Source organism: Pleurodeles waltl, chromosome 6 (assembly GCF_031143425.1).
Source record: "Pleurodeles waltl isolate 20211129_DDA chromosome 6, aPleWal1.hap1.20221129, whole genome shotgun sequence".
NCBI classification, from domain to species: Eukaryota; Metazoa; Chordata; class Amphibia; order Caudata; family Salamandridae; genus Pleurodeles; species Pleurodeles waltl.
This window is the reverse complement of record NC_090445.1, coordinates 1,595,451,696-1,595,479,389: the sequence shown is the minus strand read 5'-3', so window position 1 is coordinate 1,595,479,389 and position 27,694 is coordinate 1,595,451,696. Positions and strand designations below refer to the sequence as shown.

Genomic DNA, 27,694 nt, shown 5'->3' with positions numbered 1-27,694 from the left:
GATTCAAGTCTGCCTGTTTCTGAAAGCTGGGAAGATGGTGATTTTAGCGCTGCAACCCCTTGTTGATGCCATTTTCAGGGAAAAACCACATGCTTTCCTCCGCAGCCCTTTTTTCCCATGTTTCTGAAAAATCCTCCTCCTCCAGGGGTACCCACAAACTCTGGGTACCTTTAGAATCCCTAGGATGTTGGAAAAAAAGGATGCAAATTTGGTGTGGATAGTTTATATGGACAAAAAGTTATGAAGGCCTATGCGCGAACTACCCCAAACAGCCAAAAAAAGGGCTCAGCACTGCGGAGTGGGGGAAGGCTCAGCAGCTAAGGGGTTAAAGAAATAGGCGGTCCCTGACAGTGAGCAGAGAAACTTCTAAGAAAAACATCCTCATTAAGTACTGGTGAGTGTTGGTCCATCGATAAGAGTTGAAGCACTGTCATGTTCTTCCTTATGTAAGTCTTACCTTCTTGACAGTTCTTTTGTTTGTAAACTTTTCTTTTACACTGTAACCTAGAGACAGTTAATCTTGAGATAGTTTCACTGATGATGCACTTTCAGAGAGATGTAGTACCATCTGTAGGAAAATTGCCCTTGTTGCAGTTACCCCTCCACTTTTTGCCTGATATTGATGCTGACTTGACTTGAGAGTGTGCTGGGATCCTGCTAACCAGGCCCCAGCACCAGTGTTCTTTCACTAAAAAGGTACCATTCTTTCCACAATTGGCACATCTCTGGTACACAGATAAGTCCCTTGTAAAAGGTACCAGTGGTCTCAAGGGCCCTGTGACCAGGGAAGGTCCCTAAGGGCTGCAGCATGTGTTGTACCACCTTAAGGGACCCCTCACCTAATACATGCACACTGTAATTGCAAATTGTGTGTGTTGGTGGGGAGAAAAAGGCAAAGTCGACATGGCATCCCTCTCAGGGTGTTATGCACACAAAACACTGCCTGTGGCATAGGTAAGTCACCCCTCTAGCAGGCCTTAAAGCCCTAAGGCAGGGTGCACTATACCACAGGTTAGGGCATAGCTGCATGAGCAATATGCTCCTACAGTGTCTAAGTCCATTCTTAGACATCGTAAGTACAGTGTGGCCATATTAAGTATATGGTCTGGGAGTTTGTCAAAACGAAAACCACAGTTTCATAATGGCAACAATGAATACTGGGAAGTTTGGTATCAAACTTCTCAGAATAATAAATCCACACCGATGGCAGTGTTGGATTTATTAAAAAATGCACACAAAGGGCATCTTAGAGATGCCCCCTGTATTTTACCCAATCCTTCAGTGCAGGACTGACTGGTCTGTGCCAGCCTGCCACTGAGAGACGAGTTTCTGACCTCACGGGGTGAGAGCCTTTGTGCTCTCTGAGGCCAGAAACAGAGCTTGCACTGGGTGGAGGTGCTTCACACCTCCCCCCTGCAGGAACTGTAACACCTAGCGGTGAGCCTCAAAGCCTCAGGCTTCGCGTTACAATGCCCTAGGGCACTCCAGCTAGTGGAGATGCCCAGCCCCCAGACAAAGCCCCACTTTTGGCCCCAAGTCCAGAGGGGTAATGAGAAAAACAAGGAGTTGTCACCCTCTCAGCCAGGACTACCCCTAAGGTATCCGGAGCTGAAGTGACCCCCTCCTTGAAAAATCCTACATTTTGCTTTGGAGGACCAGGGCCAATAGGGATAGGAATGTGCTCCCCTCCCCAAAGGGAGCGAGCACAAGGAGGGTGTAGCCACCCTCAGGGACAGTAGCCATTGGCTACTGCCCTCTGACCCTTAAAACACCCCTAAACCTTGGAGAACTTGACATCCGGTGCAGCAACGATCAACAGGCGGCCCTCTTCCCTGTCTGACCGGTGGTGTGCCCGAGGCACCCCCCTGGACCTCTCCTGCAGCACCTGAGTAACCCCCGGGTTTCCCTCATAGAGTTTTATTGGAAACCCGACGCCCTGTTGGCACCCTGCACCCGGCCGCCCCAGTGCCGCTGAAGTTGTGGGATTTGTGCCTACTTGGGGCCCCTCTTGTGCTCCTCTAACCCCCCCCAGGTCAGCCCTCCGAGCCGCGGGTACTTACCTGCTGGCAGACTGAATTCCAAGTACCCCCGGCTCCATAGAAGCCTACGTTAAAATTGCTCAACTTTGGCCTCTGTACCCGACCGGCGCTGGTGGTGGGTGTTTTGGGGTTGGCTTGAACCCCCAACGATGGACTACCTATAACCCGGAGACTGGAACTGTAAGTCGTGTACTTAGCTCTAAAACTGTACTTTATTTTCTTCACCCAGGAACTGTTCTGAAAATGCACTGTTTCCACTTTTAAAATAGATATTCTCTGTTTTCTTAAAAACTGTTTACTTGACTAAAGTGAAACAGTTATATTGATGTCTATGCCAAGGACTTACCTGCAACAGTATTTACTTCTGAACTGAGTCTTGTGGTTCTAGTAATAAAAGGATATTTTTGTACATAAAAACCTATTGGTCTGGAGTTAAGTCATTGAGTGTGTGTGTTTCCTCTATTGCTGGTGTGTGTACAACAAATGCTTAACACTACCCTCTGATAAGCCTAACTGCTCGACCACACTACCACAAATAGAGCATTAGTATTATCTATTATTGCCTCTGGGGAACCCTTGGACTCTGTGCACACTATCTCATTGTGATATATTATATACAGAGCCAGCTTCCTGCACCATACATGTATATTTCCTTTTCTAATTTAATCCCCAACTTTTGCAAAGTGTAGTTAAAATTCTTCTGTAATGTGTTGACTAGAGCTTACTTTTTGGATTACTACCTACTGAGTGTTTTGTTCTGATGGATACACCTACCTGAGGATTCCTCACCTTTTCAATATCTCCAATGTGCCAGCATTCCACAGAAACTTTTCTTCATATCTCTCTATATCGATGAGGACGTCACAATGCCATGGCTCCACACGCAGCTCCGTGTAACATAATTGGAGCCATAAGAAGTCCTCGTCGCCAAGCTGACGTTGGTTCCCTTTTTTCCGCAACTTCGACGTGTAATGATTTCCTTGTAGCTGTTAGAAGTTGGATTTTCTTCAATAGATTTTCTCAGTTTCAGATGCAAGAAAAATGTCTCCTCCAAAGAAGTCAGGGTTTAAGCTGTGTAGGGATTTAGACGGTCAGATGTCAATTACGGTTCCTCACGACTATTGCCTTTGGCGTATGGGTTCTGATCAAGATGTTGAGACCTGTTCATCGTGTCTAAAAATGAACCCCAAGGTGTTAAAAGAAAGGGAGGCGAAGCTGTTTATAGCCAGGGCAAAGCAGGGAGGAAAAAAAGGTTGGAAATCTAGGCCTCGTTTGAAGTTGCCGACTCCCCATTCCTCAAAGTCATCAAAAAGAAAACATAAAAAGAAGTGGCGTCACAGTTCTCGTCGTCGTTTTTTTGAGGTATAGTTCTCCAGGGCAGAGGAGAGAAGATAGAGGTGAAGTGTATCTGACTCCATCTCTGAGGGCCACTCTGACGTCACCTTCGAGTCTGGCTCCAGCTCCAACTTCACCTGGACATCCTGATACGGAGCCTGTGCCTCCTTCAGTACCCACTCCTCTGAGACAGGAGCATGGTTATCTATCATTCCTGTCTCCAGGGACTGATCCCTCAAATGTTCTCAATGCTATGTATGGCATATTTGTGAGGGCGTTGACTCTATCTGGTGTGCCTGCAGGCCCCATGGGTGCACTATCCTATTCGCTGGGTGGATTCCTGACGCAATCTCAGCAAGGGCCATTCTTGCCTTTTCTGCCTCTACCTCAGGTGTCCTGGCTTCATCCAGTGCTGAGGCAGTCGACTTTGCCAGTCGGGCAAGAGACCTCGGCACTGGTTGTGTCTTCTCTGGCGTCAGCTAGATCTGCTGTGGCATCGCATCGTTCTGCTCCAGCTCCATAGACTCTTTCTGCACAATGTTCAAAGTCCCCGGCTTTGTTGCCAGAGTTTGTGGTGCCGTTACTGATGAAGTCGAGGCAGAGGTCTCGGAGAGATACTGAAAGGCTTCTGGAAGAGGAGCAGTATTCCTTGGAAAGAGGTGATCTTGAAGAAAGGGAAATAACTGGACCCTGATTTTGAGGGGGTTAGATGTAGCAAGTGGACTGTGCATTTCCCCTGAATGGGAGCTGTTGTCTCCAAAAGTTATCCCTCCACCTGAGGTCATTTCCTATCATTCTGTAATCTGGCAGATGAAATGTTGGAACTGCTTCTGCCCTCAACCAAACTAAATTCAGATATGTTGACAGAGGTGTTACATTTTTCATCTTCTTCTGAGCCTCTGTTACCCTTTAATGAGGCATTAATTGAACCAATCTTGGAGATCTGGCAGAAACCCATGTCTCTTGCTGCAGTCTCCAGACCAATTGCAAAGAGGTACAAGACAGCTCCAGGAGATCCTCTGTTTTTAGTATCTGATAGAGACTTCTAGTTGCAGATTCCTTGCCTTTGAATTGCCCCAGGTGTCGGACTGGATTCGGAGATTTTTCTTCGAGCAGTACCTCCGGGTGCCGTCAGGTGGCTTCGGTCGACTCCACGGGCGTCGTTGGCATCGTGCTTGCCGTGATGATATTGCAGTCATAGGCGCCACCTCGGCGCGCTGACGTCAGTTCTTTTCTTTCCATGCCAGCCTATGCGCAGATCCGGAGAGAGCTACCTCAGTCGTTTGTCGAAGTTTTTGATGAGTTTGTGGATGTGTCAAAGGATGTCCCGCAAGACCGGATTCAAGCCCTGCAACTCCTGTCGCCGAACAATGTCAGTGACGGATCCGCACCTCGTGTGTCTTCGGTGCCTGGAGCACGATCACGACCCGAAGTCGTGCTCAGAGTGTCGGGCCATGAACCCGAAAGCTTTGAGGGAGCGGTTCCCTAAAGCTCATGGCAGCCCGACACTCAACTCCGCTGTGCTCACAGTCCCGTTTGAGAGGAATGTCTCGAGACCAGCCGCGGAGTCACCACCACTCCTCGTCCTCCAAGCCATCAGGACATTCGGGTCACAAAAAGAAGTTGAAGAAGGACAAGCATTCTTCGACTTCACCCTGTTGATCGGATGATGCGATGCGGGAAGAGCGTCGACGGTTTAGGCCTCTGTCAACAGAGCCTTCATCTGGGTCAGCTCCGCTCTTTCCCGACTTCCCAGGAGCCGGAGTCACCCCTGCCCACCTTGAGGAATTTTACGAAGCCAATGCGCCTCATTTTTGGGCAGTCCGACAGGTGAGTCGGTTGAGGGTTCCCTTGGTTTTAAAGCCGTCTGCTTCGGCCACAGCTCCAGAGGACCCCTTCGGATCCAATCGCGGATCCGTCCCGGCGCCGGTCATGCCATGGCAACCTTCCTCAGCGTCGGGTCAGACATCGTCTGGGCCCACAATCGACGTCAATTCCATCCTAATACCCGACGACCCTGAACTACGTCAGTCGATGCTGATTCTGTTCTCTATGGGCTCTCCTGGGCCCAGGGTTGGTCCAGACCCTTATTCTTGTGGGTATGGATACAGGGATAGTATGGAAGGGATGCTGGACCCTTTAGAATACCAGCTTGACCCCCAAATGGACTTGGTGCAGGATTTGGGTGATGCCAGTGGTCTAGACACCTCCCCTGACTCTGGTATGCTCTCTCCTCCTACCGTGGCTACGGAGGAGGGTGCTTCTTATTCCATGGTGGTGAGAAGGGCGACTGAGGTCCTGGACCTCGAGTTACCTTCTGTGGAGGTTAGGCCTAACATCCTAACCGAAGTGCTTCAGCCGGGGTCTTCCTCTTCCGAGCCCCTTCTACTCTGTAATGATGCACTGACAGACGTCCTTTTGGGTACTTGGTCCAGACCCAGCACAGGGGCTCCTGTGAATAGGACGATTGCCCGCCGCCATCAGCCTGCTCCGTCAGACCCGAAATTCCTCACCCAACGCCCCACGCCTGAGAGCCTTGTCATCCAGACTTCTTCTTCAACTGGCACATTCCCTGCCACATCCCCTGATAGGGAATCAAAAAGACTGGATAATTTGGGGAAGAAGTTGTTTTCTTCCAACAGTCTAGCACTGCAGTCCGTGAACACTGCATGCCTTTTGGGCCGCTATTCCCATACTCTCTGGGATACGGTTGCGCAAGTGGTGCCTGCAGTTCCGGAGGAGGCCCGGACTGTCCTTTCCCAAGCCGTAACAGATGGAAGGGATGCAGCGTAGTTCATGATTCGTTGTGGACTGGATACGACCGACTCTCTGGGCAGATCGGTTGCATCGACGGTGGCATTGAGACGCCACGCCTGGCTGAGTAATTCTGGCTTTTCAGGGGATGTCCAGCAATCCTTGATGGACATGCCCTTTGATTGAGACAAGGCAGACTCGGCGCTGGAGCGCTTTAAGGATTCCCAAGCCACGGCCCAGCCCCTTGGCCTTGCGCCTGCATCTAAACCCCAACAGTCTGCCGTTCGCCCCTTTTGTGGCTACACCACCAGAGTCTGCACCTACATTCTTGAAGATTCAACAGGGTAATCTGAGTTGTTTTTCTCTCCTCCCTGATGTGGTGGATGTTATTTAATCAGCCAGGCGACACTCTACAAAGTCGCTTTATGCTGACAGATGGGCTAAGTTTGTAAAGTGGTATGAAGACAATTATGTTGACCCACTAAAGGCCCTTTGTCTGATATTTTACGTTTTGCACTTTCCCTGGTGCAACAAGGTTGTGCAGTTGCAACAGTTAAGCGCTTCTTACTTCCTATCCTCCTCCCCATCCATCTAAGGAGATGGAAAGGCTTCATTGCTTGGACCCTAAAGGACTACGAGGTTCTTTATAAGCAGCACATGTGATCTCCAGCTGGGCGATTAACTCTTTATTGGCTAAGTGGGCAAAATCAAAAGAAAAACTGTGCATAAGAGGACATTGTCCAGATGGATTATCCTAGGCATAAAGATCTGCTACACCAGGGCTAACAAAGAACCACCTGAAGGTATTAGAGCTCACTCACTAGAGCCAAGTCTTCTACTTCCACTTTATCTAGATGTGTGTCAGTAGTTGACATTTGTAAAGCGGCAACTTAGGCCTCCCTCCACACTTTTGCAATGCACTATTGCTTAGACTCTGAGGTGAGGAGGGACAGTCACTTTGCCCGTTCTGTCTTGCAAGATTTTTGGTAAAGCCAGACAAGCACCCACCTCCGAGTGTGGGACTGCTTGGGGATTCTATTCAAAAGTTGAGAAATCCACAGGTAGATGTATCCATCAGAAGAACAAGTTACTTACTTTTGGTAACACTTTTTCTGGTGGATAGAGTAACTCGCTGTGGGTTCCTTATTGACCTGACCGCCTCCCTGTTGCATATCTGCATATGCCGTAAAGAAATTTGTTGTATATCATTTATGTAATTCTTATTTCATATAAATATTTGAGTATGTAAGTGGATTGCAACATATTGTTGCATTTGTGATGTTGATTTTACCCGTTCGCCTCAAAGTCATGAAAAAAGTCAGCGCGTCGACCAGGACTTCTTATGGCTCCAATGACATCACACGTCCCATGCGGAGCCGTGGCATTGTGACGTCCTCGACATGAAGAGCTATGAAGAAAAGTTTCCGTTTAATGCTGGCGCTTTGGAGATATTCAAAAGGTGAAGATTCCACAGGTAAATACTGTATCCACCAGAAAAAGTGTTACCAAAGATAAGTAACTTGTTCTTCTGTACTAATGAGCTTAAATAGCCATCTACGTATGCCACCAAATGCTTTGTAAGTAATTCAAAGCGGACCCAAATCAAGTTAGCGTTAAGACTGTTAAAGATTCACTAACACACATTATTTCTTCTTCCCTTCTGTTTAACTTAAATGTACCAGTACAGATAAAGGAATACCTTCACCACCATACAGCAAAATTGCAGGAATCTTAAAACTGTAGACATTAAATAATCAAAATGCTTCTGACTCATTGCTTTATAATTGCCATTAAAACCCAATGTTTGCAAGAAGCTGTTAGTTTAGTTAATGTAAACAAAACCCAAATTTTGAATACCCTGACATAATCATGCGTAAACTACTAAAAGGCTTGACCCTTTCTAAACACCCACTGCCAAAAGTCCAGCAAAATTATCTTTCTTGATGACTCCAGTGAACAATCATAATTTTCCTTTTTGATGCATTCATTTTTTTAAAATGGCATATCACTGATGGCCATTGAGTACGCACTAGAGGAGTGGGCATCTGTTCCGGAATAATTGTGTCATCAGCATACAATAGAATATTTAAACTGTGATCCTCAAAAATTTGACAATTGAGTAATAAAATTAATTGCTTGAGGAATATTGTAACTGTATAGTGTAATAGCAGGCTTGCCAAAAGACACTCCTGTAATCCCTTAATAGTCATGATCCTGTTTGTGATGCCCTGTTCTGCTCATATCACAATCTTTGCCCAGGTATTATTATGTAGTGCTATCAAAGTCTGCAATAGTTCTAAATTGATACTAAATTGACTAGCAGAGATTATCATCCAGGCAGGACAGCTCGCTAAGAAAACCCACCTGTTCTAGAGGGTATTATTATTCTACTCCCCTTTTCTCTGCAGATGTTGAAAACCTGAGGAAGAAAATAGCGTACTTACTGCATTGGAAAATTCTATTTGATAATTTACTAAGAGATGAAGATTGTCCTTTTATAAACTGGGGGCTAAATGCCTCCGTGCCACGAATTGGTGATAGTCCCTCAGTTACAGCACGCATTAAAAAGTGGCTGTAGAAATCTCCCCAAAATTTCAGAACTTTTTTTTTTAATCACTGAAATAGGAGGCTGATCGCCCCCCCCCCCCCCCCAAGCCTTTGACATTCTTACCTGACAGATGTACCCCACAATACCAATAGGGGTAGGACGAGAACGGTATCCTTGTGGAAGATTTATCAATTCAAATTCATTTATAGGCAAAACGCCATTCATGGAATAAAGGGAAGCAGCATTACTGATTTAAGGGCCTCATTATGAGTTTGGTGGTCGGACGAGCCTACCTCAACTCATGGGGAGAACATCTCCATCATACCGGTGGCTTCCTACCCCTAGCATATTTAAATTTTCCTGACCGGCGGGAACAGTGCTTTCGATATTGGTCTTGGTGCCAAGGCCAATACCGTAGCTCACAGCACCCTTGGGATGGGTGCGCATTCCGAAAGTGCTGGGCAGGGGGCCCCCCCCCAGCACTGGCTTTCTGCCAGCCTTTCCATGGTGGGGTGACCGCCATGGAAAAGCTGGCTGAAAGGAGTTGTAATCAGCATGGCGGCGCTGAGTTCAGGGGCTCCGTGGCTGAGTACGACTCAGACCGCCTTCAGCCCACCTGGAACAATGTTCCTGGTGGGGATGGCAGTCCCCTGACGGGTCCACCCACCAGGGTTGTAATGTGGCAGTCGAACCGCCTGGACCGCCACACTCATAATGAGTCCCTAAGTCTCTGAGGAGGTAAGTATTGAAATCCTTTGAATACTTGAGTTTGAGATTAATACTGTTATCTCCAAAAATCATGGACATTATGTTTGGGGGGAGCCTCAAATAATAACATCCAGGCCTTTCATACTTCAGAGTCCCTAGTGTGAGGCTTGACACATCAAAATATATTCTACAACATTTTAACTATAAGAAAGCATACTTTATTAAAGATTCAAGTAATGCACATAAATCAAAGTATTATAATCTATCCTTAACAGTTTTTCTTCGGAAAGAAAAGGTTAACTAGCACAACCATTTTAATAGGTCTTGGTTTGACTAAAAACACGCAGGCAATTGAGGAATTAACTATTTTCCCAGTAAGACTCAGAGAGCAAATAAACCAGAAAGCATTCTTTAGAATGGATATATAAGCCCACATGAATTGTTCAAGACTTAAACTATGACCAATGTACTCTTAAATTCAAGGTTGAACCAATTAACTTCCCATCTTTTAAATTTCATAGATTTATGTTTTCACACTTCAGATCTAGAGATGGAACGATGACATTGTGATCACTGAGGAAGATTGAACACACATTCATGACATTTACAACGTGAACAAGACCTTATTTTGTAAATATATAATCCAATACAGAGCCAACTTTCAGTCCCTTGCAAGTAATAACTGACGGAATATCACCTCCAACACTACCATTTAAGATAATCAAACATAGTTAAGTTTTTTCAACAATTAGAAATCTATCCTGGTTATGTGATTTGGTTGTAATTATTTGAGTTTCTAGGATATTCAAACTGATTTTTTTTTTCCATATCCTCTTATGATTATTTAGTATTGTTGAAATTGTAGCATTGAAATCATTGAGATTTAGAGAATCGATTATTTCCTCTAACACAAAAGACTCTGATTTCTGTCATTACCTTTATTAATAACCCATTATTAGATCATTTAGAAGGAATATGCAAATTAAACAGAAAAGGTGTTTCGGGAATGTATCATCAAGAGTTGGAAAACAAAATTTTATACATTTCAAGGTATTCAAAATACTAATAATGTGAAAGTATTTCTGCTCATATTTTATATCCAATAAATAGTCAGGCTACTGTTTGGATGACCATAAGTACTTCTCTTTTAACGGCATGGATAACATAACAATCTGAGAGTACTTAGTCTCTACAGTCCACATCTCCCATAAACATAAAACGGACATATCTAGGTTTTCATATTTGATACCCAAACCTGCAATATTTTAACTTCCAAGACGCAAAATATTACTTTTAGGGGCACCATTGGTGCCTTGGCAATGAGAAGAAATCAATACAACCAGGAGCCAGCTCCAGGTTTCACCAGCCCTCTTATTGTTGCAACTTACAAGGACAGAGACCATTCTACAATACTGCATTATTTTCACATTGAGGTTAGAAACCTCTGATGCTTCTTAGACCAATATTATAGACTTTCCTTTTTAACTAACCAGTTACTGACTTTCTAATGATTTTCTTTGTGGTGATTGCACTATATTAGAGGGAAGTTCCTTTTGTGGTATTAAGCCCATACCCTTCACGTCTACATTTTCAGCATTAATTAGTATTAAGTTTATTATGGTGGTACAAGTAAACTGGACACCAGTTTACTGTGTAGTTAGTTGGAGAAGGAGTTGGTGAAACACCTTTTGAGAAATTACCATATTCCACCTGCTTAATAAATTTAAAGAAGGGATTAAATAGAATCATTACAGTAATCCTGATCTGTTCACATAAATTCCTCAGTTGAGGAATAAATAAAAAAAAGTCCAAGTGAGACCTGCGGCATGGAACAGACCATACTGGTTTGACGTCTCACATTTTTTTCACTGTGGTAAATTACAGGACCTATATAAAAATGGCATGGAAAAAGGTTAACATCCACAAATTATATTAACTACATCAATATGAAAAGATTTATCTGATTGTTATTTCCTAATTCACCCAAAGGCTTGTTACCACCGTGTACACGTTAGTAGCAGTTTTATTGCCCAATAGTACAGAAGACAAAGAAAAACCTAAATGTTTTAATAAATCTATATTTACACGGATGCCTCTTTGTAATAATAAAAAGATTGTTTTTCTTGCACTCTCTCCTGTTATTATTATTATTATCATCATCATTAGGTAACTGTGTAACTGAGGGTCCTTATTCTGGGTCAATTCTAGGTCAGTTTGGAAACCAGCCTCTTATATGCCTAAACATAGTCCTAATGACCTTTGGTGTTTCGCTTGGGGAATTTGCCAGAGTCTTTATTCTAAATAATCAATATTAGTAATCGTAAATAATATATTATTAGAATCAGTCCAGGATTTCTTCATCAGTGATGACATCAGGGACTGTATCCTATTAGGACGAACATAGCTTAACAGGAACGTTATGAGAATCACAGACTTTTTAATGTGAGCTACCATCAAAATCGGCCAGTATTTCTTCTTCACTGGCAGAAGAGCTGGAATATCATTGGAGGTTTAGTTAACATGGTAACTTTTTGAAGTGTAGCCTCTGAAATTTCTGGTAAAACCAGAAGAGCTCTTGTTAAAATAGTTTGGGATTACCTTCACATTAGGAAGTGTGTAGTCGGTTCTCAACACACTACCCCTGTCAGGGCCCCTGAGTTTACTGCCTTTGTCCCAGAGAGAAGAGTTGTGCTACTGGAGCTAGATTATCCATACAAGTGATCTGGGCCTCAACTAATGATGCTGAGCATGCAAAAATTATAGTACCTCTTAAGAATGAGGAGGTGATTTTTAGAGAACTCCAAAGTTCTATTGGGGCAGTTACCACAATAACTTTCACAAAGCCAGATTTGGTGCATAGTTCATGTTTATTCACACCGTTTTGCTTCTCTGGGAAAAATGTAGTGATGGTCCCATTATTTTAAGCCAAAAGTGACTTATATTCTCCATCTTCCAGGGAAAGGGATCCTTTTTCTTGGAGAATTAGCATCACTTAAAACTGGAAGCAGAGGCACCCGCTTCGGACGATTGTTCTGTTATGTAATTTTTGAGTAATCATAACGACTACGTATCAGCCCTCCACACCAAAGTGGAGACTCTGGTCGAAAGTGATAAATGCAGGTCAATCACCACAGTACTGGTGAAATTTAGCAGCACAGTCAGAGGCCACTTACCCGAGCAGACTTTTGAAGTCTATGTTGGGGGTGGGGGGGTTGAAATGGGCAAAAGAAGTAAGCAAGTCAACGGGGCTAGATGGGCATTGGGTCTAGTAAAAGAGCGCAGGCTCCCCAGAAGAGCAAAGCTTCCAATTAGTGCTTCTTTTGTAAATGAGGCTGCGATTGCAAGGTGACATAGTGCAGGCCAGTTACAAGACTACTGGTGAAAATCAGCAAGTATACTTTATGGTATTGACTCACCCAGAAATTGCAGGTGTCAAAAAAGCTTCTTTCACCTTGTGTCTTTACTTCTTGGCTGAATCCTCCCAATTCAAAGCCATCCTGTACTGCACTTCTCAATTTCAGCCAGTGACTTTTTTTTAACCATTTATTTTCTTTATTTATGTTTCTTACAGGTTACAACTTAAAGAGCAATACAATGAACATACTTTCATACATTAAAAAAACAAAAAACTGCAATACATCTTACTACATAGAAACCCTCAAATATATCATCCACAATGCCATTGATACAGGTCCGAATATGAAGTGCAAAGTACAAGAATGGAAAAGTATGAATCTACTTCAGAATGGCAGTCATATAAATTCCAGCATTATGATTATAGCAAGAAGAAAATTAGTCTAAAATGTTAATTCCCATAATTCATTTTATACAAGCTCAGGGATACCAGATATAGAATTTCAAAGTTTCAAATACAAAATTTCATTTTCTCTAGTGTCAGATGAGCAGTTCCAAAGTGTCAAGTACAAAATAGCAAATACATATACATCATGTCTAATAAGTCGAAATATATATACAGTGCTGAAGTGCCAGTTTTTAATAACCCATTGCAAAGGGCAGCTAAAGCCAATCCTATTTCCAACCTCGTGCTCTTGTTCCCTTCTTAGTTCAAGTCTGTGTAAATGGAGCAGAGTATTTCCAAATTCTAGCAAAGCTTCTGCCTTTACCAACTCGCTTTGCATAGAGCTGCCCCTTTAAGTAGATTTTATTAGTTTTCTCTAGGGCAAATTTTCAGCCTAGGTGGTTCAGCACATTTAAAAAGTGCAGTGATAGTCGACCTTGCCAATAACATTGCATTAAACCACCAACGACAGGCTGAAACTGTACTAATACCTAGATGCTTTGAGCAGCCTAACAAAACAGCATTCAAATCCATTGAGTATGTTTACTTCAAAGAAACCCACAACCTTCTCAGCAGATCTTTCCAAAACGTTTTCACATTGTTACACTCCCAGATAGTGTAAATCCAACTGCCCGATTCAGAGCACTTGGGACATTGGTCAGACATGTTAACATTCCATTTATGTAACAATGCTGGTATATTACATACTATCCATTGGGCATAAGGTTGCATTTTACGAAAATGAGGGCCCAGTAAAACCTTGGAACTGAGGGCAGAAGCTTCCAAACATTGGGCCTGAGTTAAGATCACTCTATTCTCTTGTGGCCATTTGTTTTGTTTACTTGAAAACCGGGGATGAAAGTTAGCTCCCCCTGAATTGAGCCATTTTACCTCTTGGTTCTGTTTTGTGTAGACCTGCATATACTGAATAAGCGACCCAACTACCTTCAGAGTTGTTTCAATTTACAAAGGTTGAAATTTCCTTAAAATGAACACAGTCTGATAATATACCATCTTATTCTGCCACAAAAGGAGGCTGAGCAGATTCCCACAGGATCAATGCCCCATTAACCATCCAGTCCCCAACTTTCCCCAGGTTACATTTCTCCAGTCTGGAAGCTACTCCAAGGAATTCATCAGCGCAAAATCTCTTAACAGGAGTCTCAGCATGAATATTAGGAATTTGTAACCAATGAAAGAGTTGCTTCTGCTTAGTTCTGAAGGCCAAAAGCATATGATATGTTGCAGTTACCCCCCATGTTTTGCCTGATATGGATGCTTACTTGACTGAAGTGTGCTGGGACCCTGCTAACCAGGCCCCAGCACCAGTTTTCTTTCACTTAAAAATGTACCTTTGTTCCACAATTGGCACATCCCTGGCCCACAGATAAGTCCCTTGTAAAAGATACCAGTGGTACCAAGGGCCCTGTAACTAGGAAAGGTCCCTAAGGGCTGCAGCATGTGTTGTGCCACCCTAAGGGACCCCTCACCTAACACATGCACACTGCCATTGCAGATTGTGTGTGATGGTGGGAAGAAAAAGGCAAAGTTGACATGGCATCCCCCTCAGGATGCCATGCACACAAAATACTGCATGTGGCATGGGTAAGTCACCCCTCTAGCAGGCCTTAAAACCCTAAGGCCGGGTGCACTAAACCACAGGTGAGGGCATAGCTGCATGAGCAATATTCCCCTACAGTGTCCAAGTCTATTCTTAGACGTTATAAGTACAGTGTGGCCATATTAAGTATATGGTTGGGGAGTTTGTCAAAACAAACTCCACAGTTTCATAATGGCTACACTGAATACTGGGAAGTTTGGTATCAAACTTCTCAGAATAATAAACCTGCACTGATGCCAGTGTTGGATTTATTACAAAATGCACACAGAGGGCATCTTAGAGATGCCTCCTGTATTTTACCCAATCCTTCAGTGCAGGACTGACTGGTCTGTGCCAGCCTGCCACTGAGACGAGTTTCTGTTCCCCTGGGGTGAGAGCCTTTGTGCTCTCTGAGGACAGAAACAAAGCCTGCACTGGGTGGAGGTGCTTCTCACCTCCCCCTGCAGGACCTGTAACACCTGGCGGTGAGCCTCAAACGCTCATGCCTTTTGTTACAGTACCCCAGGACATCCCAGCTAGTGTAGATGCCCGCCCCTCCTGCCACTGCCCCCACTTTTGGCGGCAAGGCTGTAAGAGATAATGCGAAAAACTAGGAGTAGTCACCCACCAGTCAGGACAGCCCCTAAGGTGTCCTGAGCTGAGGTGACCCCAGCCTTTAGAAATCCTCCATCTTGGTTTTGGAGGATTCCCCCAGTAGGAATAGGGATGTGTCCCCCTCCCCTCAGGGAGGAGGCACAAGGAGGGTGTAACCACCCTCAAGGACAATAGCCACTGGCTACTGCCCCCAGACCTAAACACACCCCTAAATTTAGTATTTAGGGGCAACCCTGAACCCAGGAAGTCAGATTCCTACAACCTACACAAAGGAGTGCTGACCTGAAAGCCCTGCAGAGACGACGGAGACGACAACTGCTTTGGTCCCAGCCCTACCGGCCTGTCCCCATACTCAAAGAACCTGCACAGCGACACATCCAACAGGGACCAGCGACTTTTGAGGACTCAGAGGACTGCCCTGAAACCGAAGGACCAAAAAACTCCAGAGAACAGCGGCACTGTTCACCAGCAGCAACATTTTTGCAACAAAGAATCAACTTTTTAAAGAACTCACTCTTCCTGCCGGAAGCGTGAGACTTCACACTCTGCACCCGGCTCGAGCTCCAGAGAACCAACACTGCAGAGAGGACTCCCAGGTGATTGCAACTACGTGAGTAACCTGAGACGACCCCCCTGCACCCTCACAGTGACGCCTGCAGAGAGGATCCAGAGGCTCCCCCTGACCGCGACTGCCTGGTAACAAGGAACCTTACGCCTGGACCAAGAACTGCACCCGCAGTCCCCAGCACTGAGAGGACCCACCTCCAGTGCTGGAGTTACCAGCAGGCGGCCCTCTTCCGAGCCCAGTTGGTGGCTGGCCCGAGAAGCCCCCCTGTGCTCTGCCTGCATTGCCTAAGTGACCCCTGGGTCCCCCCGATTGCTTCCTGTAGCAAACCTGATACCAACTTTGCACACTACACCCAGCCGCCTGTATGCCGCGGAGGGTGTGTTTTGTGTGCCTGTTTGTGTCCCCTCCCCCCAGTGCTCTACAAAAACCCCTAGGCCTGCTCCCTGAGGACACAGGTAATTAATTACCCGCTAGCAGACCGGAACCGGAGCACCCCTGTTCTCCAAAGGCGCCTGTGTGTTTTGGGACCTCCTTTGATCTCTGCACCTGACTGGCCCTGTGTTGCTGGTGCAGTGACTTTGGGGTTGCCTTGAACCCCCAACGGTAGGCTGTCTATGCCCAGGAGACGGAACTTGTAAGTGCTTTACTTACCTCAGAAAGTTAATCATACTTACCTCCCCCAGGAACTGTTGATTTTTGCACTGTGTCCACTTTTAAAGTCGCTTATTGCCATTTTAACCTATACTGTGTGTACTACTGCTTTAGTTCAAAGTTCCTTACTTACCTGTGTGGAGTACCTTCCTTTTTATGTATTTACTTCAAATCTTGAATCTTGTGGTTCTAAAATAAATTAAGAAAATAAATTTTTCTATATAAAAACTATTGGCCTGGAGTTAAGTCTTTGAGCATGTGTTCCTCATGTATTGCTTGTGTGTGTACAACAAATGCTTAAAACTACCCTCTGATAAGCCTACTGCTCGACCACACTACCACAAAATAGAGCATTAGAATGATCTAATTTTGCCTCTATCAACCTCTAAGTGGAATCCTTGGACTCTGTGCACACTATCTCCCACTTTGAGATAGTATATACAGAGCCAACTACCTACACTGTGCTACTGCCATGTAAAGGCTGGTGGAGAACAAGGTTGTAATAGGCAGGGCAGCGCTGCATGCATCAATGTCCTGACCGCCACTGCAAATGAGGTGGGCTGAAGACTGCAACACTCGTAATGACGCCCTGTTTCTCAGGCTGCTGTTATCACATATAAAACTGATAATCTGTCCATTCAGCTGCTGGAAAGTAACTAATGCCAACCTGCTGATTATTGAAATTGGCATTTTACCCCACAGTTTCAGCAAATTCTGAACCTTACCATAACATATAAATCTTCATACTTTTCAAACACCCTTCTGCCCAAATACCTAACAGTTTTTTGTTGATATATATTCTGCAGATCCGAGGGTACGGCAGAGACATCAGTGTTAAAAAATAAGAATCTCTGTCTTCTAGATGTTAAGTCGTTAACCTGTGTACCTTGAAAATTGAGAAAAAATACCAAACATTTTTTGGAGCACCCCACTTTACGGTGCCAGATATAACACAAGATCGTCTGCATATAATTTAAGCTTCAATATCCCCGGGGCTGCTGCTCTCACTCCCATGTTTTGGTGAATACAAGAAGCCAGAAACTGACATTCTGAGCTGGGATGTTTCAAGTACCAGAAACAAATAATCCCAGCTCACATGGTTGAAAGCCTTCTCTGTATCAAACAAAATCACTACAGGGGTATTAGTAAGATGAAAATAGATGATTGCTTCTGTTAGATAATGTGTAATATAATAGAGTTGACGCCCAAGGATAAACCGAGACTGATCTTTCCCAATTAAAAAAGATTTAACTTCAGCCAACCTTGCTGGCAAAATTTTCATCAAAAGTTTATAGTGTTAATTCAGCAGCGTAATTGGGAGAAACAAATTTATATCCTCCAGGTCTTTAGCTTTCCTAAGAACGTAGGTAAGCAGGCCTTTACGAAAAGTAGGAGGAACTGAACTGCCTGTCAGTATAATACTAAATAAGGCCATCAGTGGACCTTTCACCTCTTAAATCAAATCCTCATACCACTCTGCAGGGAATTCTTCTCTTGGTGCCTTCCCTCTTGGCAGAGTTCTTAATGTTGCTTCTGATAATGTTATGGGACGATAGAGTCACTAAAGACTGGGCGTGGGCTGGGTGGTCTATAGATGAGGGTGCAGGATATGGTGGTCTTCTGGGTGACGTGGACTTGGAAGTGGAGGTGCTCAATGAGGGGCGGTGTGTTCCTTTCTGTTGATTGTTAGGCGGAGGATGGTCTAGTTCACCACCTGGTCTGGAAGGCCGGTCCTTGCGGAGCAATTTGTAGTCGCTGGGGACAGCGATGGTGATATCCGGTTCAGATGCTGTGTTTGTCCATGTCTTGGTGAGGAAGGCGATGTCTGGGCGGGTGGAGTCTATCAGGGCCCAAAGGTCTACGGCGTGCTCGTGAAGGGACTGGATGTTGAGGAGGATGCACTTGAGTTGATCTGGAGGGGTTTGTGACTGTTCTGTGGTTGGGGGTGGGTCTGGCGTTTAGAGCGCGGAGAAGGTGCGGTGGCAGTTGCGGCAGGCAAAAGGTCAGTGGGTGCATCACTGCCTCACCACTGAAAGATATACAATCACCTACCCCGCCTCCACAGCACTGCAAAGCCTGTAAGCGGTTGCATTACTGCCACAACTCCAGTGTTTACACTCCGCTCTGTCACTGTCATGGAACTACAAGGTCTGCAGCCTGTCTCAATTCTACAACACTGCAGGTTCTATACTTGCAGCTTCACTGCTACAACACTATAGGGTTTATAGATGGCCTATGACTTGTGGTTTCTTTTAAGGCCTTGACCGCTCATCATTGTTTACAATGTATATATTCAGTGTCTGTTGAAAATGATTTAGATCTGCAGTTTAATTGTCTACAGCTACATTGATGCAGCCATGTAACTATGTTGCTTCAGATGGATGATACTTTACACGGATTCCTCATTTACTGACTCTCCCTAGGTGCCAGACTGAATCCAGAAATGTTTTGCAATCACTCTTGTACGCAGACAGGTGCAGACATTAGCTCCGCCTCTTTGCCACTAGAGATATGAAGACAATGAGTCGCATATAGGCACCACCACCACTGCTGCTTGCTGTCGTGGCATCCTTCTTTTCAGTGCACTTTGACGCAGGGATAGAATGTTAGTTCACTGGCAGAATGTCAACATGCTGTAAAAATATTGAGTCCAAAATATTGAACCCAAAAATATTGGTATCCTTTCCTTATAATGTAAATGACTTACTTAAAAAAAAAACTCACACATATATGTATATATTTCCGTTTTTTTTACACATATATAGTTTAAAACTATTAAAATATCTGTGATTTATTTTTATATTTTACAGTTTCTTTTTCATTTAAAAAAATACATATTTTGTACATATACATATAGACACAATATTTTAAAAACTAACAGATAAATTGGAAACAATATAAAACACATACCAATTTGTTTGCACATTAAAAACTAAACAATATAAAAAATTCATTTTATTAAAAAATATATATATTACAAACAGTAATTAAAGCAAATATAATTTAAAATACCTAAAACATCATAATATATTTCTAAACAATATCAACAAAAATGTTACATTCTAAAAATAAAACATATACTATTCCCATTCAAGTCTTTGCAATAGTAGGGAAAGCGTTGGACTCAGAAAGGGTACAATTTATTATTCTCACTCCAGTTAGTGCAACAGGAAAGAAAGTGTTGAATTCTGGAGGGATAAAATTTAATATTCCCACTATAGTTGATGCAACTGTAAGGAAAGCATTGGACTCAGGAGGAGTAACATTTACTATTGCCATTCCAGTGAGTGCAACACTAAGGAAAACATTGGACTCAGAAGGGGTAATATTTACTATTCCCACTCCAGTCTGTGCAGCGGAAGGAAAGCATTGGAATCAGAAGGAGTAAAACTTAGTATTCCCACTCCAGTTGGTGCAATAGTAGAGAAAGCGTTGGACTCCGGAGTAGTACAACTTAGTATTCCCACTCCAATTAGTGCAACAGTAAGGGAAGTGTTGGACTCAGAAGAGATAAAATTGACCATCCTCACTCCACTCAGTTCAATAATAAAACATAAGACTCAGGAGAGATAAAATTCAATATTCCTTCTCCAGTCAATACAACAGTAGGGAAAGTGTTGGACTCAGTCAGGGTAAAAGTTACTATTCCCACTCCAGTCATTGCAACAGTAAGTAAAATGTTGGATTCTGAAAGGGGGAAATGTACTCTTCCCATTCCAGGTGGTGCAACAGTAAGTAAAGCATTGGACACTGGACGGGTACAATTCACTATTTTCACTCGTGTCAGTGCAACAGTAGGGAAAGCGTTGGACCTACAAGGAGTAAAAGTTACTATTCCCACTCCCTGTGCAAGAGTAGGTTAACCATTGGACTTAGAAGAGGTAAAAATTACTATTCCCACTCCAGTCAATGCAAAAGTAGGGAAAGCTGTGGACTCAGGTGGGGTACAATTTATTTTCCTACTGCAGTTGGTGCAACAGTAAGGAAAACGTTGGACTCGAGAGATACGTTTTAGTATTCCCACTTCAGTCTACGGAACAGTAAAGAAACTACCTCACTTCCAATACATACCTTATTTTAATACAATAATTAATCTATTAAAATTTTCAAGAACATTAAACTTAAATGTAAACCTTAAAAAAACAATTAAAATATGGTTTAAATTTTTTTAAGTCAGAATAAGAAAATGCTATTTAATAAATATTTAAATAATTACTCTATAATCTACCATTAAACAAAATTACATTTTGTAAATTATATAATTAGTATAATTTAGTAACAATTAACTAGTTAGCAATTAAATAGTTAATTTATCAAATATTAATAAATACATTATTCAATAAACTTCCCACCCCGTATCTCTACAAATCCAACAACCTGCACCAAAAATACAACTTCTTTTTACACAATTTACACACTTAATAAAATAAATAACTAATATTAATTTAAAAAAATCAATTATAATTTACTTCTCACCCTGTACCCCTTCAAACCTCACAACCAGCTACACTATAAATTATTTTACAATTAAATAAAAAATACCAATAACTTAAAATTACAAACTATATTTTAAAAAATTAACAGCAAGTACACAAACAAAATACAAAATATACAACTAAAATAACATTTAAAAACAAAGAAACGTAAAGAATATTTCTTAACTTAAAACTACAATATTTGTCAACAATATTTTTGCTCACAATATGTCAAGATATTAAAAACTTGATATTTGCGCAACTCAATATTTTTGATTCAACATTTTGTCCAAATAACCAGTATGTTTCAGTTCTTTTACCCAGTTTTTGAAAACTCTGAAATGGAGATTGTGCAATGGTATCTGTAATAGACCACACAAAGTCTGCCTCTTATGCCTTGGCACCAAAGTCGACTCCAAGTCCTACAACACATGCTCTCTAATGAATCCAATCACCATCAGGGAGTGGGATGCATTTTTCTTAGATGCCATGGAGAAGAAGCAGGCCAATGCCATTCCAAGTTGCGAGGTCATTTCACCCACTGTTCTTTTGCCATCCTCTGGTAAGTCCAAGCACGATCATAAATAATTCAAACAAGATTCCTCACCTGTGCACTGGTCCCAGAATTTCCTCTTTTGGAGTGATAGTATGTAAAGCCACAGAGGTGTGGGATCTGCTATTGCCCACTGTAGAGACTAAAACCAATCTTCTGACAGAGACCTTGCTGCATGGGCCTTACAGTGTTGAGCCTTGTTTTCTCATAACAATGCTTTGGCCGAGTACATTATGGTGGCCTGGCCTGGCATAGTCCTTGCTGCCCTTCCAGTATAACGCCACTTTGATCGACCACACCGGCCTTGCCTGCACCTGGTAATCCTCACTTTTTCATGATGCCACCTCAGAGCCTTGTGGTTCAAGCCTCTATCAGTAATGTCAATCTATCAGAGACACAGTCCAAGAAATTTGACACCAGGGGCAAGAGGTTATTCTCTTCAGATAGACTGGTACTAGGTCATTGAATGCTGTGTGCCTCTTGGTTCGCTGCTTTCATGCACTCAGGGATAGGTTCGGGTGAGACTTTACCCGACCCTTCTGGCGGATTTCTAGAACTCCTTCTTCTAAAATCGTTCAGGGTGCATCTAGGAATATTTTGAGGTCTGACCTTGACACTAAGGCCCTGGTTACGAGTCAGGTGGTCCTAGGACCGCCAGACTCACGGTTGTGGTTGGAGCGCCACGGCTGTGGCAGTCTGACCGACACATTACGATGTTAGCAGGCAGAAACACCAACCTACCACCGTCCCCGCCAGCATCCTAGCTTCCTACGGGCTGATGGCAGGGCTGGTTGTAATCAGCCTGGGGGTGCTGAAATCCGCGCTGCTCTGCTGGTTACAACCTTGTTCTCCACCAGCCTTTTCATGGCAGCTCCACTGCCATGAAAAGGCTGGTGGAGAACAAGTGCAGGGGGGCACAAGGGGGGCCCTGCACTTCCCATGCCCATTGTATGGGCAGTGCAGGGGTCCCCTTGCCCAGCACCCTTGAAATGTGCACTGTCTGCTGGTGGCAATGCTGCTGTACCTTTCCCACTGGGCTGACAGGCAGAAACCTTGATTTTTGCTGGTCAGCCCAATTGGAAAGTTGTAATGGGGCCGGTGGGGAGTTCACCAGCACCGCGACAACCTCCTCATCAGGAGCTTGGCGGACGGATGTTTCCGACCTCCAAGCTCATAATCAGCCCCTAAGTACTGTTTTGCCATTGCTACCAACACCAGCATCATACTATGACGCCACGCTTGGATGCATGCCACTTGCTTGTCTGGAGACTTTTTCGTGTTCTTGCATTTTTAACCATTCTTGGGGCCCGAATGTTGCTTGATGGGCATTGATCGATGTGTGATGTAACAATCCTACTTTAAATCACTTCAATACATGATCAATGCCCCCACCTTTTTGCACTAATAGAAGAAAATTAAGTTTAAACTTAAAGATTCTTCTTCATGTCACTTATTACAGCCCTGATCCACAGTAGCCAGCTCCACTAGGAACTCTTAGGTAGGCCTGGGTAAAATTTCAATTATGCTGGAGTAATTTTCGTAAATCTGCGTTACTCTTTGCTGCAAATTACTGATAACACAGTTACGCCTGCTCATGTAATTAAGAGTGATTTTAGTGAAAAAATCCTGCAGCAAGCACAATTTTAGCGAGTGAAAGCAGCTACTCACGTTCACTATTCGTATTCCGTTAGAATTAGCATTACTTCTTAGCACAAAATGCACCCTCATGCCTATTTTGGACCCTAGGGGTGCATTTTGTGGTAAAGAAATAGAGTTAAATGCAGAATGACTCTTCTCATAATCTTGAAGAATTTCCGCGTAATTCTGTGTGATAACACTACACAGTATTTGTAAGGAAATGCCTCCTTGGCATGGTTACCCCCTGACTTTTTCCTTTGCTGATGCTAAGTTTTGATTGAAAGTGTGCTGAGACCCTGCTAACCAGGTCCCAGCACAAGTGTTCTTTCCCTAAACTGTACCTTTGTCTCCACAATTGGCACTCACATAAGTCCCTTGTAATTGGTACCCCTGGTACCAAGGGCCCTGATGCCAGGGAAAGTCACTAAGGGCTGCAGCATGTCCTATGCCACCCTGGGGACCCCTCACTCAGCCCATGCACACTGCCTCACAGCTTGTGTGTGCTGGTGGGGAGAAAAATACTAAGTCGACATAGCACTCCCCTCAGAATGCCATGCCAACCTCACACTGCCTGTGGCATAGGTAAGTCACCCCTCTAGCAGGCCTTACAGCCCTAAGGCATGGTGCACTATACCACAGGTGAGGGCATATGTACAAGAGCACTGTGCCCCTACAGTGTCAAAGCAAAACCTTAGACATTGTAAATGCAGGGTAGCCATAAGAGTATATGGTCTGGGAGTTTGTCAAACACGAACTCCACAGTTCCATAATGGCTACACTGAAATCTGGGAAGTTTGGTATCAAACTTCTCAGCATAATAAATGCACACTGATGCCAGTGTGCAGTTTATTGTAACATACACCCAGAGGGCATCTTAGAGATGCCCCCTGAATACCAATCCGACTACCAGTGTTAGGCTGACCAGTTCCTGCCAGCCTGCCACAACCCAGACGTGTTGCTGGCCACATGGGGAGAGTGGCTTTGTCACTCTGTGGCCAGGAACAAAAGCCTGTACTGGGTGGAGGTGCTTCTCACCTCCCCCTGCAGGAACTGTAACACCTGGCGGTGAGCCTCAAAGGCTCACACCTTTTGTTACAGCACCCCAGGGCATCCCAGCTAGTTGAGATGCCCGTCCCTCCGGCCACTGCCCCCACTTTTGGCAGCCAGGCTGGAGGAGATAATGAGAAAAACAAGGAGGAGTCACCCACCTGTCAGGACAGCCCATAAGGTGTCGAGCTGAGGTGACCCCTGCCTTTAGAAATCCTCCATCTTAAGTTTGGAGAATTCCCCCAATAGGATTAGGGATGTGACCCCTTCCCTCAGGGAGGAGGCACAAAGAGGATGTAGCCACCCTCCAGGACAGTAGCCATTGGCTACTTCCCTCCTGACCTAAACACACCCCTAAACTCAGTATTTAGGGGCACCCCAGAACCCAGGAAATCAGATTCCTGCAACCTGAACTGCAAAGGAGGACTGCTGACCTACAGGCCTGCAGAGACGACGGACATGACAACTGCTTTGGCCCCAGCCCTACCGGCCTGTCTCCAGAGTCAAAAACCTGCAACCAGGACGCATCCAACAGGGACCAGAGACCTCTGAAGCCTCAGAGGACTGCCCTGACCGCCAGGACCAAGAAACTCCTGTGAGCAGCGGCTCTGCTCAAAAACAGCTACATCTTTGCAACAAAGCAGCAACTTCCAAAGAACTCACTCTTCTCGCCGAAAGCGTTAGACTTCAAACTCTGCACCTGACGCTCCCGGCTCGAGATCCAGAGAAACAGCTCTACAGGGAGCACTCCCCGGCAACTGCAACCCAGTGAGTAGCCCAAGACGACCCCCCTGAACCCCCACATCAACGCCTGCAGAGAGAATCCAGAGGCTCCCCCTGACCGCGACTGCCTGTAACAAGGGATCTGACGCCTGGACCAAGCACTGCACCCACAGCCCCCAGGACCTGAAGGAACCAAACCTCAGTGCGTGAGTCACCCCCAGGCGACCCTCTGCCTAGCCCAGCTGGTGGCTGGCCCGAGAAGCCCCCCCTGTGCCTGCCTGCACCGCTAGAGTGACCCCCGGGTCCCTCCATTGAATCCTATCTAAAACCCGATGCCTGCTTTGCACACTGCACCCAGCCGCCCCTGTGCCGCTGAAGGTGTGTTTTGTGTGCCTACTTGTGTCTCACCCAGTGCTCTACAAAAACCCCCTGGTCTGCCCCCCCTGAGGACGCGGGTACTTACCTGCTGGCAGACTGGAACAGGAGCACCCCTGTTCTCCATAGGCACCTATGTGTTTTGGGCACCTCTTTGACCTCTGCACCTGACCGGCCTGAGCTGCTGGTGTGGTAACTTTGGGGTTGCCTTAAGCCCCCAACGGTGGGCTGCCTATGCCCAGGAACTGAGACTTGTAAGTGTCTTACTTACCTCACAATCTAACCTTTACTGGCCTCCCCCAGGAACTGTTGATTTTTGCACTGTGTCCACTTTTAAAATAGTTTCTCGACATTTTAACAAAGACTGTATATGATATTGCTTTTATTCAAATTTCCTAACTTACCTGTGTGGAGTACCTGGCATTTTATGTATTTACTTCAAATCTTGAACCTGTGGTTCTTAAAATAAACTAAGAAAATATATTTTTTCGATATAAAAACCTATTGGCCTGGAGTAAGTCTTTGAGTGTGTGTTCCTCATTTATTGCCTGTGTGTGTACAACAAATGCTTAACACTGACCTCTGAAAAGCATACTGCTCGACCACACTACCACAAAATAGAGCATTAGAATTATCTAATTTTGCCACTATCTTACCTCTAAGGGGAACCCTTGGACTCTGTGCGCACTATTTCTTACTTTGAAATAGTATATACAGAGCCAGCTTTCTACAGTATTACACAAGTTATGCTCTCCCTTACTCTTAGACCTATTTTCATTATTTCTTAACTGGTTACAGCTATAGTATATTTGGTTTGTTCCAGCTGTATTTTATCTCAGGCTTCAGCAGCGTCGTCTCATGCAGAAATGTGTCTGGCAGTGCATGTGTATTGATAAATCATCCTTGTCATTCCTCATATTTTGCAGCCCTCTGCACTGTTCACTTGCTCCTTATTCATGACAGGTTCAAATTGTAGGCCCTTTGCTTCTATACCAAGCCTTTGATGACCAGGTACCTCAGTTCCTTTCATTCATATTCCAGCTTTCATTCCCCTGTAGTTAGCCTTTTTTGGACCCTCTTGCTGAAGTTTATTAGAATTAAAAAGGCCCATATAGATTGTCTTGGGACTTAAAATATCATGTGTGGATGCAAATTCCTCTTCTCTGTTTATGATAAAGCCTGTCTTTAACAAAGACCTTTGCATAACTGTCAATTGACAGTGTATGTCATGCCACCTTGACTGTGACTAAAAATGCTCATCGCTCAAAAACCCTTTTGGGAAATAGGCAATAGTAAAATTCTACTGAGGTCCTGAAATGGTCATATTTAAACTCAAGATAAAAACAGGAAAGAACTGCAAATAGCGATCAACCTGCGGTGGAGCAAGCTGAAACTAAGTAGACCCTATTATTGTCTCTGCAGATTTGATTGTGTTGCTGTCTTGAATTTGACAAAGAAATATTCTTGGTAACTCAAACCTACCTGTAGTACTGGCTCCATTTGAAGCATCTCCCACTCAGTACCTTCTGGGTATTCATAAGCACAGCTAACTCAAAATATTCATAATCCAGCATGTAAATATCTCTGCACATTTTAGATTCCCACTATCCAGCCCCCTGCAGTCTCCAAGCCAACCCAAAGGCACTCTAATAATACAACATGGGCATCCACGCCTTGCACCGACTTTAGGCACCACGTGGGCACTGCAATGTGTGTTGCTGGACAGGAGAGCCTGCAGCTTCAGACTCTGGCTTGAACCATCACTTCTGCCTTTGGCTGCTTCATAACACCCAGATCTGAGACCATGCCCCTATGACTCCCGTGAAGTGGTGTCTGCTCCATCCTGTATTCTTTTCAGTGTGATGGTGCTCCAGTAAAAGACCTCCTTATACTTAAATGTTTCTGCAGCTGATCAATTTGGCATATCAAATCATGGAATGAGAGACTCCCCCCAACCGTGGCCTCTCCTTAACAGCAGAGTGAATCACTGAGACACTGACTTCCTACCCTGCCGCTCTAGGCATTTAGGAATTAAGACAACAAGAGCCCACACGAAGGGCACAGAAAAAGATTGGTAACAGTGCCCTGCTAGTACAGCAGGCCACCAGTGAATATGCACATGTAGCACCTTCTTTCACTTCTGTGATCAAGATTCTCCAACTGTATCCTGTCACCTTTCTCCTTCAGTGCCCAGTGTTAGCTGATGTGCCCGAGAATCTTATTCAAAGCACCCCATCCATCCATGTATCGTAGTTCATACAGTCAA

At 44.3% G+C, this 27,694-nt stretch overlaps 1 protein-coding gene across 3 annotated transcripts in view; it reads left to right on the top strand.

Moving 5' to 3' along the window:
* TRAF2 (TNF receptor associated factor 2) overlaps window positions 1-27,694 on the top strand; it is a 429,606-nt gene that overhangs the window by 295,591 nt on the left and 106,321 nt on the right. The window lies entirely within an intron of this gene.